The 22,038-nt window shown below is 32.7% G+C and overlaps 1 protein-coding gene across 3 annotated transcripts in view; it reads right to left on the reverse strand.

The window, feature by feature from the left end:
* LOC130445133 (uncharacterized) overlaps positions 1-22,038 on the reverse strand; it is a 430,540-nt gene that overhangs the window by 364,922 nt on the left and 43,580 nt on the right. The gene's annotated exons all lie outside the window — the stretch shown is intronic.

The following is a 22,038-nucleotide window of genomic DNA, read 5'->3' on the forward strand; positions in this document are numbered from 1 at the left end:
TAATTTATGTTAATAAATTTTTTTACCAATCGCTTTTGAACAAATGTTTGCTGTGATATTAATTCAGAACAGCAATGGGCAGATTTTGAAATTCCAACAAACACGCTTCTGCGTCTACAATCTACATGCTTCTTGAGAACCAACTCAAATTTCATTAGTGAACCGAAAGGAAATATTGTTTTTCTCTTAGAAGCGGCGGAGTTTTATGTTGATTTAGAGGCATAAATATGTCGAATGTGGCTCTAGAGACATGAATAAGAAGAAAAGTTTCTAAATTATCATAATTTTTTTTGAAGTTACATCGGCAAAAACAAACATTATTAACGAGAGGAAAAATAGAAAGGATCATTTAATATATGATTTGTCGATTCTACGGAAAAAACAAAAATATTTAAGTCTGTGAATTCTACAAGGCAATAAGGGAATTTTTGTTAAACAGAATAAAATTTAAAGAATAATGAAAGAGTGTCGATCGGTGGGGTTACACAAAATCAACTACATTGAATCGAAACAATTAAAACTTTCAAAGATACTACTTAGAACTCATCACCTCTCGTATAAATTTCTCTTACAACAATATGCATTTGAGAAAAACATCTCATCAACCAGTACAATCTAACTACATATTCAGAGATTCATAGTTTAACTCAGAAAACCTCTTCATATGTGTCGCATGTAAAAAATTGAAATGGCACATACGTGTTCGATATATACAGGGTGTTCCTTGATGCAAACAATTCGGTAGCGTGTAGATGGCGTAAAAATTATGCTGTAAGTTGAAAAAACTTTCTCATACGATCCCTCGTTTCTGAGTCTTCAATGTTGCGAAATCACAACATATATTTACGCATATTTTCTAAATTATACATTATGAATTTTTAGTGGATGATCATGTATGTCTATATAATTCTAAACTACCATCTGAAGAATTTTTTTAACATGATAAAATTGATGGTTTAGCAGATATGTAGATTTTTAGATCATTGTACATACCAAGGAAACCATTCGCCATAAAGAGACAATCTGGAAAAAATTATCATAAATTATAATTATTTATTGAACAGGGTATTAAAACACAATCAAACATTTCTTGGAGAACTGATGAATAAATAAATAAATAGAGATAAAAGAGATTAATGATTAATTTTAATCTAGTAGGCTACTGTCAAATGAATATTCAAATAAAAACTGCAACAACCCGAATGGTTAGCGATACTTGAAATTTCTCCAAAATGATTTCCCACACATGTTATGTGATATTCCTGTTAACATTCGTAGAAAGATGTGGGTGATGCACGGTGTCCCTCCCCAAATCCTAAATATTCTTTATAACATTTTTCCCAATAAGTGGATTGGTCGGGGAGGTCCATGTATGGCCACCACGTTTCCCTGACTATAATACACTGGATACATTTTTTTGGGGATATCTTAAAAGCGTGGTACACATATGCAACAATGGTAAACCCAATGAACAAAATTATCAATAGAATAAACTTCTAATGTGACGCTTCAAGGCAGAATTTTGGAATGCTCTTCCAAGTATAAAGAAATATCCTCCGTAGACTCCGGAAGTGTGTAAAGGTGCTCACTTGGAATATTCATTATAGTTTTTTTTGGTTTTATTTGATGAGTTATAGGCTTACCAACTAAATTTTTCTACATTTTAATTTCTTCCTTATGTAAGTAACACGATGTTCTACAGTATGCAGTTCAATTAGAAATGTTTGATTGTATTTTAATACCTCCTGTAAGTATTTTTAATGTTAATTACAATTTACAAATTACAAATTTTTTTTAGAATGTCTCTTTATGACGAACGGTTTCCTTGGCATGTACAACGATCTAAAAATTTACATATCTCCCGAACCATAAATCTTATCGAATTAAACAAAGAGTACCTTTCTGTTACATTGTTACACTGATGTGGATAAGTCAAAATTGACGTGAACTCATTCAGAATGTGTTGTCATATGAGTGCTACTGGTAAACCAGCGTTTGTTCGAAAAAAAATCAGGTAAACGAGTCACAGAAGACAAATCCTTCTCCACCACGACAATGCAAGTTCTCACACATAAATTCGAATAAAAACGTTTTTGAACAGTCAATACATCGATTTTATGCATCATCCGCCATACAGTACTTGTTTGGCACTTAATGATTTCTTCTTATTCACGCAGATCAAAAATAGGGCCAACGTTTTTCTACACTTGAAGAAAAGAAATCATATATTTTGGAGATACCCCAATTGGAATAAATTGGAAAAAATGCTTCGGCAATTGGTTCAAACGCTTGAAGAAATGTGTATGGAAAATATTTTGGAGATCAATAAAATCATATTCAATAATAAATATTTGTTTCTATTTATCTACTACAAAAGTTAATTAGCAACCCGTATGGGTCTACAAAACAGAGTGGAGTGGAGTAATAGAATGAAGAAATACGGCAGATAAACAGACAGACAAATATAATGAAAATATCAAATAAACCAAATAAAACAATTGTGCAAATACAAGAACTGGAAAAGAAGAGTGTTAACAAACTAAAGTACCTAGGGAGAATAGTAAGACCTGATGGAAGAATCGCCGAATGACGAATAAGGCAATATCCACATATGTAGATCTCTTCAGAGTATTTTTTAACAAAAAAATTATAACAAAACGTACAAAAACGAGAATCTATAAATTATACTACCGCCAATGCTGATCTATAGTTGCTAATTCTGGGTGCTAACCGATAAATTAAAGCAGAAAATATTACGCGAAAAGTACTGAGACAAATAGAAGTGATGGAGAAACTAGGCAAAATAAATAATGAAACAATTAGACACGAATTAATTGATACAGGAAACCAACAAAAGGAAGGAAAAAGGTAGACCCAGAAGAAAATTGAATGCAGAAATAGCAAATAACCTGGAAAAGAGAGGACTAAACTGCAGACAGGCTAAACAGGAAGCAAATGATAGAATCAAATGAAGAAGGTTGCGGGTAAGTATTTCTTGAAATAAATTGTTTACGTAATGTGATATAACAAGTAAATTTCATTATATTGTGGTATTTGAGAGGTTCCTATAATTCTGTTTGACATTCATCTTAAACAGACATTTCTGAAATAATTTGGCTGTGGACATCATCATGTGCCACAGGTTCAACAGTAAATACCGCTATCTATGCAGGAGCCATTATTCTCTTTATCTGCCAATGAATGTTCTAAAAAACCTTCCGCAATCCTACTAGAACGATATCTTACACAGTAAAGTTAGATCAAGTCTTGAATCAGCTAGTAACTTGACATCAGTTCGGCAGAAATAATAACAAGTATATGTTTATAAGCAAATTCTCGACGAGTTATTGATAGTCAAAATCGAGAAACAATTGCTAATGTGTAACAGGAACCTAATGAAGGTCTCACAAAACTTCATTATCGCATAATGTACGGCATAAGCGACAGGTTACGAAAGTACAATTTAAATTTACAATATTCAATTGTAGAACAATGCTTCCCGTTTTTCTATCCTTGAGAACCTATCATAGAAGAAAAAATAATTTTGGTTAGGTTAGGTTCTCCTTTTTAAAATATCTGTTAAATACATTTTTAACTTGTTAAAGAATATATTTCGGTATTTCCTAAAATAAGGAAAAAAAGTTTTCCGAGCTACACGTCACACAACCAGGTATAAGTTTAAATATAAAATCGATAATAAAAACCATAATATATTAAGTTTAGGTAGTAGGTACTTAGTTCTCTCCGATTTTTAACATTGTAAGGACATACCTCTGAAACTTTAGTAAAACTGAAATAATCTTCCAATTGATAACGTATTTAGTTTTTTCCATAAATACACCGTTACCAAATCCTTAATCCCAACAACTTGTCTTCACTTTATAAGATAGCGATTTGGAATGGAATATTATAAAAAAACCCTATTTTACTCTGATCAATCACATAATGACAACATGTAAACATTTTAATATCTAGTAAGTGATTATAAAGCGTTGATGTTCGGGTAAATTCCATCCGAGTCTGGCTGAATACTTACTCTCTACGCGCACTAGAAGCTCCGTCTTGTACTTACTTAATTATCAAAATGTATTATTAATACACGAGACAAAATAATTTTTAACATAAGAATAAAACGACTGACAAGACATTGATGTCACTGATCTAAAAGTATATATATCTTTTAAAACCTCATGCTTCTAAAGCAATAACTATTTCTAGCAAATAGCAACTTGCTTAGTAGTATTAAGTTGACCACTATACCATCGGCTATGGTACATTGATAATCAGGCTTTATTACTTTATTGACGCTATGTGCTAGGTAAACCACTTACTATGATCACATTTAGTCAGCTAGTTACGGGGCCACCTTTTCATGAAGGTTACAGTAAAACTAAACACATACCCAGAAATTTAGTGTTATATTTATATTTTTGTAATACTATATATTCTTTAAAATTCATTGTGAATTTAGTCTTGTCTTTACTTTGGTCTAGAATTTGTACTTGATAAAATATTTCGATATTTAAAATATTTTTAAAAGCCAAACTCTATTCTCATAAGTATTAACTGGCGCTGTCAGTAGAATACGCGTGACTATTTGGAAAAGAAAAGTTGTGTTTCTTTTATTTGCTTTTGTTCGGATAATAGACTTGTCGATTCTAAGGCGTAACAGATATTTCAACCATATAAGCCACCAGACTCGGGGAAAAAGCACTAGTTTAGCATCAAGGTAAATGTAAATTTTCTTTTAACTTTTCTTATTAATCGTCATTTTGAGGAAAACCGGAAAGATAGTTCTAAAACATTGAATTCAACAAATTGTGGATAAAACCAAAGGCAAGACTAACTACGCATGAAATTTTAATGAATATATAAGGTTCAAAAGTATTGAAATAATAGTACGGGAGGCAGCGGCTTTTTTTTCAAGGAATTTTATCCCGATTGAATTTAATACGGTGCACTGTAGACACAAAGTTTTCTAAGGTTATCCCAGTTGAAATTGTTATCAAACAACCGTCATTCGTGCCACAGACGTCATGCATCTGTTGAGTGTATTAACTTGTTTAAAAATATGAATTTCAAATTATCTTATCCCACCTTAAATTTGTATTGTACACATGACTTCATACATATATAGAACATATGTATATTGAAATATGATCAACAACACCAACAATTAATTGCCTATCTAATGGGGGAAAACTGCTAATAGACTGACTGACAGTTGGTTTCGTCATTTGGAGTGTGACTTCAACATACAGTATTAAACTCAGTCGGGTTAAAATTCCTTAGAAATAGCTGCTGCATTCCAAACTAGAACACTATGTGTTATTTTGATACTTTTGACAGAATAAGTTTTATATTACTGTTGCTTTCATAATAAAGTGGCCTCGTAACTATCAATTCTTTTTGTATTCAGTCCAAATAGATCGGTACGCTCGCTGGTGAAAGAGATAAAAATTGTAAATCGTTCTTTCAATTTACTGGTACACTCATTTATTTGGAAAGTTTTTCGAAATTCAAATAAGGCCGATACACTTCCTTTAAGATTATGTGATACACAGCATATTCTCTTAAAAGCGTTCCTATACAAACCACAACAACCAAAGCGAGTAAAGCCAACAAAGAGGATCAGAACGTTGTGAAAGGGTAATAAGAAACTGCACTTAACCCATTTTCCACGATTTTCTCCGTGCACCTAATGGTTTTCCGATAACTTTCCGTCGAGGTCAAAGCTATTAGCCGATAGTCTTTTGTCTTGTGATTCCGACAGATCTCCTCAATCATCTAGATAGTCGGGATTTTCGTATAGAACGCAAAAGGAATCCAAAATGCATTTAGAGTTCATATGCGTACATATAAAATTGTAATAGATAACATATACGGTATGGAACAGCCAAATGGAATAAATTCGTTAAAAATAAACAAGGTCGTAATAGGAAAATACAATTTGTACTTTTGTTTTCGCCTTTTTTTGAAAAAAATTATACAGGGTGTATCATGAGAGCAATACCAACGTTCTTATTTTATATGCAACCTCTTGAGTTTTCTGGAGAATCCCAAAAATAAATAATATACAAGGGGTTGTATTTTAAATAAGATAGTTGGTATTATCCGCTGTCACATGACACACGTGTCACATGACATAATTTTTTAATGCGCATTTAAAAATACAAACTGACGTATCCAAACGATTTTCCCAGCACGCCCTCATTTATATCATAAGAATATATTATCAAAATAATGAAACATCATATAAAATGAATGAAAAAAACCTCAGAGAAAACATTTGATGGTGGCATGATGCTAATCAAGGATCAAAAAATTGAAATGTTATGAAAGTAATGGATAAATTAATTATTAGCTAAATAAACAATAAGTATAACGGGACAAGAAACTAGTTGATCTTTCCTTAATTCTACACTATTTTCACTTACCCTTATCTAACGCCTCTGGTTGTAACTAGTGGCGTTTATACAAGAAGCAAGAGGAGCGTATCTTACCTATACTTCACGAAAAATTGGACCAGAAAATTTCAAATAGTTTATTTGTACAAACACAGATTTTAACTGAATCTATTCATCTGTGACATATCTGAAAGGTACGCACGCTCATAAGGCACCATTAATAAAGTGTTTTTAATAAAGTTAGTGCCGTCTTTTGATAAAGGAAGGCATTACTTTCATTAAAATGGGTTTAAATGGTTTTTTTGTCGATAGCTAGTTGAGTTTTACGTTATTAATACCATCTAGGTGTCGAATGCAACGAATTTCCGATAACTCTATTTTTGAAGTCGACTTTATTCAAAATAAAAGCAAGTAAAGTCGGCCTCAATAAAATCTAATAATTTCCTAAGTTAAAAATCAGTTTGAACTCAGGAAATCGTCACGTCATTCGCTATTTCATTTCTCATTAGTTGGTATTTATGACTAGGTTTATATTTCCACCGTTATTTTGGAGTTCGCGGTCATGATTCAATGTCTAATTAACATAAACTGGTAGAATGTGTGAAACATCGGGTTCTCCACTTTATTTTGATTTCGATTTTAATATGGACCACATTGAAGTGTATTTAGCTCTCGTGAGTAGTCCTTCTATTATAGACTTTTTTTATGTTTTCGTGGATAGATGATGTTGATTTTAGGTCTCTCTCAATAAATAATGTATGTTTTCATATAAAATATTGTAGAAGTTTCGACCTAATTTAGGTCTATATCAAGATATAACCGCTTATTAAAAACTTATATCATTAGGTCATCTGTTTTAACCATGGAATTCTCAATCTCAATTCAAATTATTCACAGTTACATAGGAATTTATAAAAATTCATAGTTACATAGGAATTTATAAAACAGAATAATAAATTGTCTTCAAATTTCTTTCTTATCATTGATGGACACTAAAAAATCTTGTCATTGACTTTGTTCCAAGGATCTCTCCATTCTTTACCATATCTTCATTTTTTCATCGTATTGATGACTGTTAATTATCATATTAATCCTCATATAATATTACTTTTAAATATATACTATATCTTTTTGGCGTTTTGAGTTTTATTTTAATAAATTATTTCGATAGTGTATTTTGACTTATTCTAATATCATATTAGATAATTGAATATTAAATATATTATACATTAATCAAACAACGCCGGTCGAGTTTTTTGTTAGATATTTTTCCTATTTCATTGATATCTAAAAGAAATGAATTTGTCTATTTCACATTTCAGTTCGATTCTACTTAAATAGGACGATATTTCTTTTATGCTCGCAGTTGAGCCTAACACATCTTTTTATTTGGCGATTTAATTAATTTCTTTGAATTATCCATGTTCATGTTGTTTTTACAATATTTTTAATCTGTATTTCGAATAAATTGTTCTTTTGAAATGTATCTATTAATTTGTTGAATCTGAAATAAAATTTTTCTTAAATTTTCGAATCAACTAAAATGGCACGACTAAGTTTTAGAATAGAATTATATATGGTATGAAAATATTTTTTTACACCAATTGACGGATAGAAAAGTTCTGTGAAATTTTAGAGTAATGTTACCTTATTACCTTAATAATCTCTCAGAATCGTTTTATCGCCTTCTCCTTATCATTACTCAATCTCATGCAAAGAAATTAGTTTTTCGAAGTTTTGGGTCCTACTTTGAAACCCTATAACTCCTCAGGGTATAGATTTCAGTATTGATTCTTTGCGGGACACCCCCTATTTACTCAATTAGCTATCTCACTACTTTTTCCTTGATAAGTCAGCATTGGACGAAAGAACGTAACAGATTACTTACATGTTGACACTGTTGCCAAAATGTTGGTCGTAGAATTAAAATTTTAACATTTGACATGTTACAAAAACATTTTGAAAGCAACTGAGCTCAACTCAAACAGAAGAAGTTTTTGTTATTTTATTGTTTAACTTAAAGTGAAGAGGTTTCTGATTATTTTTTTTTCAGTTAAAAAAGTAGTATTTGGGCCATTCATTAGTATTTAAAAAGAATTCAAATATGTCAAAATACCTACCAAATACTGATTTGGCATTCGTTTTTGTTTCACTATAATTTAACAAGATAATAATACAAAAATCTTGGTTTTACCTGTCGTACCGTATTAATAATGAGACAGAATATTCACTAATGTAGGGTATCCGGCCTTTCTACCCAAATGTCCGGCGAAACTGTCTGGTCTATCCGGCTATTAGATTTGGCGAACTGGCAACACTATTAACAGTAAATGATGGTCACAGACGTTCAGTATCATGGCCATTTTCATAAGCAGAGAATCATTCAACGGAATGAAGCACATAACTTCCTAGGTTTAATTTTTTTCCAATTAAAAATAACGTTCAATTAACAATTCGTTTTCTCCATAATTATCCAGTTTTATTTTTAAAAGTATCATAACATGACATCATAAACTTGGGACTTCTTATCAGATCTCAATAAATGCACGTTAAATAGATTTATGGTTGCACTGAGGAATTGATTACCGAAATAAATGCCTTTTTTAAGGTTTTTTAAGATAATTTGTTTCTCAAGAAATATTTAAAAAGTATTGTAATGATTAATTCGTTCTTGAAAGATACAATTTTTATGAATAAAATAGAAAATTTTACATAAAGAAACAATAAAGGAATATGAGAATATTTCAGAAGTGATTGATTAAAATCATTTCTAAAAACAATCAAAACCCATATTTCGTTTCAACTTTCCTCATTTTTCAGAGAATCCATAACGCTAAACTTTTTTTGCAATTCATTTCTTTAAGTAGAGATGGATTTCGCATTTTCTTATAAGGCAGATTACATCGACCCATTCTCTTTTCCGTAGTTGCCACGATTGAAAATTGGTGATTTTCGTGCCAACAATACACAGCATCAATCATTGATAATGGTCATATATTTTCCATCCATTCTCCGTTAATACGTTACGGACACATTAATGGAAAATATGATAGTCGATTACACTAGAAACAATTCATTTTGATTACTAGCTTTTGTATCAATCTCGGTTATAGGTATAATATGTACCGGCTTTTTCATTACAATGTTATCCTAGTAGATACCAAGATTATTTCACCTCAAAATGATACAAAGAATTTTTCATGGAAAAGTTCTACGAATTCAACTAATTTTACTTAAAATTATTTCATATGTTGGGCAATACATGAATGCAAGTCGTTTTTTCGAATTTGTTGTAGTTATTTTCCATTTTATCTTAAATATATACGCACTAAACACATTTAACATTCAAGAGAATTACCAAACAAACATACAGTGTGGAACAGCCAAATGGAATAAATTCATTAAATAAATAAATGCGAACGTGTCAATAAAATCGCTTGGACATGTCGATTTGTATTTTTAAAGGCACATTCTTCCCAAATAAAAATTATAAAGGGTGTGTAACGATGTTTTAGTTTAAAAAGAAAACAGTGCTTCTTGCAACGCTTTGGGCCATTTCACACAAAAAGAATCCAAATCCATCAGAATCACTCCGAATCAAGTTGAATCTGATTGACCAAGATTCGGCTTCGAGCGCTCCGTTTAAATGTGAAGGGACTCTTTTCCCGCCTTCAGACCGGACGAATCTGGTTCAATCAGGTTTGATTCGAGGTCGCACTTGATTCAACCTGTCAGATTCCTCGTCCGGTCAGTCTTGAATCAACAACCATACGAGATGGACGTGGAGTTATTAATTTTAAAAGTTAAAGAAAATAGTGCGATTTATGACGCCAGTGATAAAAATCACAGCAACAGAAATCTCATATCTTCTGTGTGGATGAAAATTGGCGAAGAATTAAACATTCCAGGTAAGAATTATATTGTACTCATGATGATGAGGATCAGATGAAAGGATTTTTATAGATTCAGGTTGATTCGGCTGGTGTGAAAGAATCGAGATTACGAATCAGATTCAACTTGATTCAGAGTGATCCAGATTGATTCGGATTCGTTTAGTGTGAAAGGGGCCTTTGGGTATTCCAAAACATTACCACCGATCGAACTTCGTAAGCGGCTAGAGAAATTATGAAAGCTCGAACCATTGCTACCATGCTACTGACACGAGGCGTAATATGTCCGGATTGCATATTTTTGATACTTCACATACAGTACATATTTTCCAATTCCAAAAGAATACTTTTCCATTTAAATTTATCGAAATCATATTATTTGCAAGAAGAAATCGGTCATCGTAAATTTTAAAATTCTATCAGTTTATGAAAGTACGATCTCAAATATCGAAGATCTTAATCTAATTGTGAATAACTTGCAAGAATATGATTGAACGGAATGAAATTTAAAATCATCTCCTCGATTACACGCCTCTTTACGCTTTGCACATTTTAACATTATAAATATAAAAAGAAAAGTTATATAAACCGCAGATTTATGATCTAGGTGCAGTAACGTATTTTGAAATTTGAGGAAATACTGTAAATATGTCGAGTTAAAATGAACAACGATAAATATATGCAGCAAATGCTACAAAAGGTACCTGAAGAGAAACTTCTGATAATATAAAGAAGCAACCAAAAGATCTTTAATAACATTTGATAATAAGTTTATGGATAATTTGTTATTGAGAAAATCTAATAAAGTTATATAGTACAAGTAGTCAAGAGTAAATATACAGGGTTTTGTTTTTTATTATTATTTTCATGTCATCTACTCCCGAGTTTTTTGCATTAAGTCCAGGAACACTCTGTATAATTTACGTTATTTACGTAACTAGTTATGGAAAGAGCGATATTTTTCAACAAGTGCCGAAACCAGCGCCTGCCAGTTTTGCAAATTACAGGAGTTGAACAATATCGCTCTTTTCATAACATATTTACGTAAGTAATTACATGAAATGTCTTCAGATAGAAAATCAGACATTCGTATTTGATGAAGGCACCTTTTTTAAAATTACATTTCTAGAAGGCAACACACACGTTATTTGCGTTATTTGTCGTCACTGCTCCGGCTGTGAACACGACACATTTTTTGTGTGATATAATGAAAAATGTGGCATACAACCTGTGGGCATAAATACCATGGGAAAATCACCAGCAAAGATTGCTCAGTACCTGGATCTATCTAATGCTAAAAGATTCACAGGAGATTGTTTTAGACGTAAAGTTTTTACATAACTGATATATGAAGGTTATGGAAAATGTAATGTCAAGGAGTGTCTTAAAGTCTCACATTTGATAGCGAAATTAGATAAAAAAAAATAAGTGAGAGTTAGTTATGTGAAAAGGAGAGAAATAGAAATAATCAAAAGAAGAACACGTGAGAAAACTTATCAGAACAAATAGATAAAGTCAGATAATAGATGAACAAATTATAAGAAAAACCAGCAACTGAAATCAACGTTATCTCTAATCCAATATAATGTTTGAAGTTTCCCACTCAGTTACTGGTTGCTGGAGTAATAACCAGTAAGTAATAATAATAATTAATTACTTTTTTTAAAAAGACGAAGGGATTTTTTGCATATGACACTTGTAAAGGGTTTAGATAGATCGGAAAAAGAAATCTGTCGCGCTTTACAGCAGGAGGTCAGATATTTCTATACTTTTGGAGAAGGTCAACAAGATTGACACTAGCAATATTTCCAAGAGTGACTACAAATTCACGAATAACGTATGTGTTGCTTTCTAGAAATGTAATTTCAAAAAAGATGCCTCCATCAAATACATCCCCTTCTCGTAGGAACGTCAGTTCAGCCTATCTGTGGGCTTCCCCAATCCCTATTATCATTGAGAAGAACAGATTTATTTAATAAGAAATAACAAATATATCATGAACTAAGTCGTACATTTGCAAATAGAAATATTTCGTGTCCTCTTTTATAAATCTTTCTACATACTCCTTCGTCAAAATCTCCGATTTATTTACATGGTATCCGACTTGTTTTGACTTATTTTCAAAAATCGTAGTTTGCTTACATAGTAACAATACTTCAAGAATTGCTTCTTCTACACAAGTCGATTCCACATCAATATTTTAATTGTAATTGAAGATTCTATTAAATATAATAAAAATATTGTTTAACTGGCTGGCGCTCAAAGTAAAACGTTACGCAAATGTGCTAATTCTACCAACTTATTTATTTATACTTGCGGTGAATATACACCTAAAAGCCAAAAAAATGCATATTTCAACCTGGATAGTCGCAACCAGGATACGTATTTGGTGCCACAGATCTAATATATCACAGAAATTTGACCGATTGATTTAATAGAAAATATTTAGCAATGCCTTTTGGTAAGGTTATGGCATAAATCTACCCATCACATAAGCGACTATTATTTTTGCTTTACCAATATCAAAGACTTTTCGAGGAGATCGAAGTATACAGTAAAATACACAGGTATGTCTTCTGCAACAAAACCAATACCTCAATTGGTTCCAGATTATGGTATTGAATGATGTTCAAGCTGTTCTAAAAACGAAGCAATTGAAACAGAATTTACAGCTCCTGTCCGTCCTAAAGTATCAACAAATTGTAGCTTAATTAATGATCTCATAATAAATTTGGATTTGCCCAAATAAAAATTTGAACTGTTAAGAGGACTGAAACAGTGGAATCTAGTTAAGACGGGAGTTATTGGGTACCGCAAACGTCACAATTCGTTATATGTTTTTTGTTTTTTAAACAGATAGCTTGATGTTGAAACTGGGCTGTGAACATAGGTCAGAGGAATAGAGATTCTTCATTGATTCCTCAAATCTAAATATTGCACTGCTCCATGACGAAAATCAATTTCCATCACTACCCTAAGGTTACGGAGATCATTTGAAAGGAACATATGGCATTATAGAACTCGTGAAAAAATAGAATACTGCAAATAACTGAGCAAAAAAAACCTTTGGTTAACCCCGAAAAAAAAATATCACCACCTTTGCACATCAAATTAGGGCTAATAAGAATTTTCCAAAAACCATAGGCCAAGATAGAACTGGATTCAAATTTTGAAAACAAATTTGCTTCTTTGAGTGATGTGAAAATAAGGGAAGATGTATTTGTTGAGCCCGACCAAAAATTAATTAGAGATCCGGCACTCATTACCACATTAAATGAAAATAATGAGGAACTTGGATGGCGTTTATCTAAGTTACCGAAAATTTTTTGAGTATCTATAAATCTCCTCGTAAAAAAATGCTCAATGCACATTATAAATTGGGATGGAATATGTCCTTGAAAATATATTTTTTACATTCTCACCTAAGTTTTTCCGGAAATTATGGGAAGTTTAAGTGACGAGTGCTTTCATCAAGATTCGACAAAATTGAAAAGCACTACCAAGGAAAATGGAAACCAACAATTCTTTACAGACCACTGGTCTTTGATTAGAGGCACTCCGAAATACGAATATAGGAGACATATGAAATGGTTTAAGAAAACATGTTGATAATAAAACTGGAGTTTCATAAATACTTGAGATTTTTCAAAACAAATTTATTTCAGACAAAAATTTGACGTGATTTGTTAAGTTTGGTAAAACAGACTTGTTACAAATACTCGTCAAGCATTCATTTAGTTATTTACTTCGTTATAAGAGATGTTCTTCACAGCTTTTTCAAATCTTTCTCGAAATCATTTTTGAGTTCCTTTTCCAGATAAAACTAGCATTTTAATTTATTTTTCTTTGTTGGTATGCTTCGTAATTTGAAAACGGATGCTGTTACGACAATTATTATAATTCCAATGTTATACATCGTATTATTAAGTTTTAATGAAATATTAATATTCATTGGTTGAAGTTGAACTTTCAGATCGTAGTACATTCAGTGTGAACAGTACAGAGAAAAGATAGTCAATAATTGTCAAATCCTTCAACATGTATTTAAATGGTTTTTTCTCGATGTGAAAAATATCCTCTATGAATTCAGAAACTGTATAAAAAAGCAAGTTGTTCAGAAACTTTAATATAGCATTTTAAGTTAGGTTAGGTTAGTTATCATTTTAAGTTAGGTATATACACTGACAAACAAAAAATTGAGGTCACTTTTTGCGAATAATTTTAGCGTCAATATTGATAAGGATTAGTAGGCGTTAAAGCAAATTTTTTCCGACACTTGAGAGCTGTCATTCGATGTATTAGAGTACGATTTTGATGAAAAATGTGTCTTTGCGCTAATTGAACATTCACATTTTCCTTGTCTGTTTTCCAGTTTACTATTGATTCTTTGTGTAAAACCTAATGATTGAAAAGTGTAGTGATTTAACAAGCCCATAATGCCTTTAGATCCGATTGTTGTGGCAATAATTGTTACGCTGTTACTAGATGGTCGGGGGCAACGTGAAACTGCGCTTTCTGGAGACTGGCCTGATCACTAGAAGACCAGGATTTGGGCGAAAAAGAGTTACCACTAAAGGAGATGACCGTGTTTTTGTGTCCACAAGTTTGCGGAATAGGACAGCTACTGCGGTTTCACTGCGAAATCAGTTGGAAGAAGTGAGAAATATCAAAGTTAGTGAATGGACCGTTAGAAGAAGACTTCATGCTGCTGGACGGTCATGCAGAAGAATGGCTACAGGTCCCCCGTTGCAACACCAGCATCGGACTGCAAGATTGACATTTGTCAGAGATCACGTTCGTTGGAATGATGATGACTGGAGCTGGGTATTGTTCTCAGATGAGATGCGTTTTTGCCTTACATCTTCCATTTGGCGGTGGGTCAGATATGGTTTGGGCGGGAATCACTGCACAAGCTCGTACAGAGTTGGTCTTCATAAAAAATGGCTCCCCAAGCTCTCACAGGTACATTACGGAGGTGCTAGAAGACCATGTTATGCCTTTTATGGTGACTATGGGAATGAGAATGTAGATTATGCGAGACCACATATAGCTAGAATTGTCAGGGAGTATCTGGATGAAGTAGAAATTAGGTAGTTTGACTGGCCAGCCCGCAGCCCAGACATGAATCTCATAGAACATGTCTGGGACGAGTTGGGACGACTGATCCGCAGACACACACCAGCACCAAGAACTGTCCAGGAGCTAAGAAGATTCCTGTTGCATGAATGGGATAACATCGACCAGAATGTGATCCGCAACTTAATTCAAAGTATGTCGCGCCGACTTCAAGCAGACATCAATACAAGAGAAGAGAATACACGTTATTAGTATCAACTTATTTTATTTTGTTCGTTCCATATCTTCCCTAACAACAAAATGTTGAATTTCGTCCAAAATGTTAATTTGTTGCTTTTTCAGAATAAATCATGAAATCCAAGAAAAAAATGTGATATTCTAATATAGAGTATCACATTCAGCTTACAAAAGCACATGCAATGATGTACAGTATGCAAATACTATCTGAAAACGTGAAATTTCAAAGATCATGATAATTTTAAGGTGACCTCAATTTTTTGCTCGCCATTGTATTCTCACATTCAAAATCGTATTAAAAATTATGAGTAATTAGACATTAATATTGAAAATGCCTATTTCCATAGAATATGACAAAGACTCCATAATACATTCTAAAAATTCAAATTCCTCCTGAATAATCCATTTTATCGAAAACGGTAGTACATATTATAGATTGTTCTTGTTAATATTAAGGATTTTTAACTACCAAGCAAAGCCAGTCTCTGGATTTCTGTAAGTAGATTCATTGATAATGTCACAGTAATACAACGTTTGAGGATAGTTTGCCGAAAGAGGGATTTTTCAGAGGTTAATAATACCTACGTTATTGTGATTATATTGCTATAACTCTTATGTCATCTATCAACACTTTATATAAATCTGACAGCTTCAATATTCACATATTAATAATAATAATAAAATCGATTTGAAAATTGGGTGCCATGATGCTGATTAAAATCTCGTTCATATTAACCTTTTGACTGCTATAGACGTATATCCAACGAAAAATTGACTTAGTGAGACGTATACAAATAGTTGTCTCTAATATTCTGTGAAGTAGGTATCGGAATACTAGTTATAGGTAAATATTTACATTGTCTACAATTTATTGCAAGTTGTTCACTTAAAGCATTATTAATATAATTATATATATTTTTAAATCTTTAATCGAAGGTGGATGCAAAAAGAAGTCCTGCTGATGGAGTTGGAGGAAATATCAATGCAGACAGATAGCGAAGAGGAATAATATTTTATTCATCAGAGGAAAACAGTGATGTTAATAAGTAAACCTGTGAATCTAATAAAACAGGTTATGACTTTGAACGAGTAATAAGGAATAAGTATAAATGGAAAGAGGCAAAATATTTGATTCCGAAAATTCATGATTTCCACGATAGACATTCTGGCCCTACGAGGCCGGTTCTACCGAATGATAGTGCTGCAAAAAATTTTTTTAGAAGACAAAGTGACAAAATATTTCGAATTTGTTAATCTCGCGAAATCCAACTAAACTTCAATCTTGTCTCAAGCATTGGAAGGATAAGGAACTCAAAGAAATGTATTGTTGTCTCAATACCAATCTTCTAATGTCTCGGATGTAAAATAATTTGCTGCCTTAGCGGCTAATTCATTCTACTGACAATTTCTGTGGATTTTTAGGTAAAATCAGAATTATTGTTGACCATTTGGAATGAGAATTTAGAGAAAATTCCATATAAATATAATATTGATTATAATCTTCTGTTATTCAAATAATAATAACACATATCATCAAGCGTAACTTTTGTTATGTGTAACTTTTTGTTATGTGTAACTACAAAACGAGTTACATTTCAGATTTAATTATTCACACGGTGACAGAAATTGTAAAATATGGCACTACAAATTTTGGTAAATTGGGAAATATTTGCAAATAGAACAAATGCATGTGGCACAGAAAAGCAAGTCGCAAGAATATGCCACTTATGGACAAGACATTAAAATCAGGTGACATTGAAAGCAAGTCTTGGCAACCAAATAGATTGACAAGAGAGATATTGGGATATTATCTTCAAAGCACACTTATGAAATGACGCCTTCTAATGAAGTTGATCGAAATTCCGCTAAAAATACACTCCACTCTTCATTTAGATTACAATAAACACATGGACTCCATTGACAAGACTGATATGATGCTAACAGTGAAATGGTATAAAAAAACCTTTTCTCATTTTTTATTAAGAAGAAGAATATTCCATAATCAGCTTAATTCAAACTAACAACCAGTAAGGAAATTTCAAATAAATTTGATAAAGCACAGTATGGGCGCAAAAGATCGCATCCATAACCCCCCAATCACTGAGAATTTCAAGAGTAAGTTATTTATAAAGACATTAGCGCAGAAAATTTTACAAAGTAGCAAATTGGTAAGTTATGATCTAAGTGTCGATTCCGAGTACTGCTTTTTGAACTTCGTATTAGTTTTAACTTTTTATTCGATAAGTTTTGTATAAAGAATGCGACGGATGATTCGCTTGCTTCATGCGTGACCGATGAGGCATCGGTTTCAAACTGAATTTAAAATGCGAGATGGGGGAAAAAGTGTTGCTTGTATTCACTTATCGGTAAAGCTTATGAAATAAATCGCCGAATCGTGTTTGTTTTGCATTTATTATTAGGCTTCGGAATAAACGGTTTGAGCAGATTTTGTGGCATGATGGACATTTGCTATGGGATGATCAAAATATATTATGCATGTGTAGAAAATATACGAATCGATTAACGGCATGGTTCTGAAGAGAGTTGTAGCAGAAGAGAAGAAATATAACTTTTCTTGAGGACTACAGGAAGATCACTTAATCGTTTCAGGAGATGGCACGTGGAAAAAAAGGAGATTTTCATCTCTCATTGGAGTAACTAGTCTCATTAGGTGACAGTCAACCATTCAAAGGAATGCTTGAAACCAATCCCTATGAAAACGTTACTGTCAAAAAAAAAGGATGCGTTGGTTACGTCGAAAAAAGAATAGGGACGAGGTTGAGGGGTATCAAAATAGGAACCAGAGGACTCGAAGGAGATGGAGCAGGCAAACTCACAGATAAAACGATCGGAGAACTTACTAAATATTATGACCTTGCTATCCGCCGAAATTCACATTCTGTGCAAGCCATGAAGGACGCGATAGAAAACCACAGTTTCAGGAGTGCCAACCAGGAGAAAACAGCTGATGTACGTGAAGTTAAGCTGAAGCGTTGGATACTTTGTCTTTATATAAACGGAATGATTTTCTTATTGACATTTTTCTGAAGGCTATCGAGACAATTTACAAAAACTTGTCGGCGGACGATTTGCTCGAAGGCTGTTTGGTTGCTTATATTCAAAACAGTGATGAATCACTTAATAATATGATTTGGATGTTTGCGTCCAAACATCTTTATTCCGGCGCAGATGTGGTCAATATGGCCTCGGAGTTAGTAGTGATTATCTTCAAAAAATATGAGGAATCTTTGTTAATTGCCATGGATCTAGAAGATCTAGAAAATATTTAAACGCGCCTTCCTCGAAAATATGTTTTGTGATGGTCGACATTCTCGGGATCGCTGTAATTAATATATCGTCATGATATTTGGAGAGCAAATATGTCTTAACGGAATGACGGATCGTTTTTTCGATAGCTATATTTTTATATTATTATTTATCTTTTTATGCGAAAAAAAACGAAAAGTTTCCATTTTTTTAAATTGCCGCCATTTTCCGAAATTTTCACTTAACGAAAAACTCATCCGTCATTTTATGACCAAAGGATAACAGATTGATAATATGCTTTGAATTTGTGTTTTAGATCAATAGATCAGGGCAGTGATGTCAGCCGTTTACCTTTCGCGATTTGAGAACCTGTTTTCCAGCAGCCGCCATTTTAAGAAGAAAACCGCATTCAAAAAGCTTTAATCTTCTCATGCATAACATACACACTAAAAACGCAGTCAATCCAGTAGGTGTTCAGAAAGTGCCAATTCACTACTACGCTTAACAGATAAACTTTTTCCAACATTCCCGTCTACAGTACCAAAACCGAACCCGACAAAACGTTGTATTGTATCCATAAAAAAAGAAAAAGCATGAGGAATCGAGTTACATATTTGATGTAATGTTCGGTCAATTTAGACATAAAAATAGTGGTCAAATAACAAAAATTAAAGTAAAACCAAATTTTTTTCCTAAGAGTTACCATTCCTGAGATATCGCGATTCTAAGTGTCACATTATACATGATATGCACATATAAGTCTACGTACATACATATCAGTCACTTAAAGACAAATATAAATACCTATTTGTGTCTCAAAACAGCAATAGAAAAATTTTATGCAACAAACAACAATTGTAGTTGATGAAGATGTTGATTTCTTAGTACTTCTTCTGCAAGGACTCCAATGGATGAAATTATTTATTTTCTGAAACCTGAAAGGGCTCAATAACAAACAGAAAAATATTCTTCAAAAAGTCTAACTGCTTATCCCAAATGGGAAAACTTTTTAATTTATTTTTACATGCGATAACCGGCTGCGACCTTCGTCAGCAATTAACAGAGGGACCTAACGTGAGTATTTTAATTATTCGAAAAAAAAAAAAAGATTTCACCGACTTCGCTAAAGTATTTACAGAAATTGATTCCACACCTCAAGCAATAATTACCAAAGGAATTCGCTTTCTTCTTGCGTTTTATGGAGATCCAAAAAAATTACTTGCATTGATAAATACCGATACTTAACTTTTGTAAAAAAAACGCGAAACAAGTAACAAGTACAAGTTCAATTGCAAAAAAAGTTGTAGTTCTAAATGTGGTTGTAAAAAAGTCTTGTTCGTCTGTGTTCTTCAGCGTGTAACAATTGCCAAGGACAGTCTTGCTCAAATGTCCAGTTAAGTACAATAGAGGAAGATTCCTGTGATTTTAATGAAGAGACCAATGACTCAGCCACATTTGGACAATTTATGAACATCAAGAAATCGAAGATGACACGACTGTTGAAGTAGATTTACAAAATTATGAATCTGATTAAAATATCTAAAGAAATCAAAACAATAGTTAACCCAATAATCAATAGCAATATGAATATCAATAATAAGGAAATATCTAGAACTTGACGGGTATTGTTCCTTCAAATTATCCTAAAATTGTTATGATAGTGGAGAAGGTCTACAGGGAAAACCACGGTAAAAAAGCGCACTGAGTACACTACCTCACGTGGCGTGGAAATCTGTACATATCAAAGCATAGCAAATCTTGTGATATTTAAGGAATGGTAACTCTTAGAAAAAAAAGCATAGAGACCATTTTTGTAGAGAATTTTAATATCTAAAACTTTAGTTTGAGGTATTTTTTAACAAAACAGAAAACAAGAAAATCCAAAAAACCTCAAATTTTGACCTTTGACTCCGAATAACACTTGTAGCACACATACGATCGATGGGGATTTTCAAAACTTTATTTATAATGGTAAACCCCAGCTCTCCACCAATATTTGGCTTTCCAGGAATTTCTGTTATTTTAAATTTATATATTGACCAGACTATAAGGTTTTTCACTCTATCAAACATGGATTTTATGTAAGGTGTTAAGAGCACAAATTTTCTTCACATTTGTGACTATTTTTATTGAAGAATAAAAAATAATCTGTGAATGTTCAATTTAAAAAATGATTATATCCTGATCTATACTAATAGATACACAACCACTAGAATCAATCTCAAAACGCCTTGCGCACTCAAAAGGTTAAACAGATATTTAGAGACTCCAAACTTAATCCAAGTTATATCCAAGAAAACAAAAATAATCGATACGACGGACTTATTCGTTGAACGTACTGCCAAGAAATTGGACGTACAAATTCTTTGGGTAAAGAGTTATGTTATATGTATGGATTTGAGGTCTCGTATACAGTGCGACCCAAAGGATCTAATGTGTTCCCCTTTCTTAGTGCGATACTGGGGAACCCCGTGTTTACAGCTGATCCATCAATCCCATTCATTTTAGAAAGTCTAGAATGTGGGATGGCTTTAATTGCCATAGTTATTCATCTTCTATTGCAAGCCCCCTCAGGTATAGTGCTCTGGAGTTCCTTAGTGTTTCACACTTCGAGAGAAGGTGGATAGAGGTTTCGACCTCTGTGCAACAAAATCTGCACGCCGCATTATCTGCTAGGTCTAGCGTTTTCAGGTGTTTATTGAAGCGACAGTGCCCCGATAACACTCCTTTAGTATTCGTAGATTGTTCTTACATTCAGCAGAACTACTCTGGTTATAGTTTCCCAAAAGAATATTTGCCTGTCATAGACTCTGTAGATTGTCCCAATAATTGGTTCAAAGAGTTATATTCCATCCCGACTATGCGGTTGTCTATTTGTTTGGACATTAGAAAAACTGCGTTACAATTGATTGCCTTACCCGTCATATTCGCCTAATCTGGGATCCTTACAATTCATTTGTAAAAAATGGCTTTAGACAAATGAAGAGATGATAACCAAGACAATGTATTATCCGTAACTTTCGACACATTAAAAGGATCTTCTAATAAAAAATGAAATAGTTCATAATAAAATAAATTTCGCATTGACAAGGCACTCCTGTATGAAATTTTCCTCATTCAAAAGAATTTTTTTCTAACATATAACTCCTTTCAATATCATC

The sequence above is a fragment of the Diorhabda sublineata genome, chromosome 6 (genome assembly GCF_026230105.1).
Source record: "Diorhabda sublineata isolate icDioSubl1.1 chromosome 6, icDioSubl1.1, whole genome shotgun sequence".
Taxonomy (NCBI): domain Eukaryota; kingdom Metazoa; phylum Arthropoda; class Insecta; order Coleoptera; family Chrysomelidae; genus Diorhabda; species Diorhabda sublineata.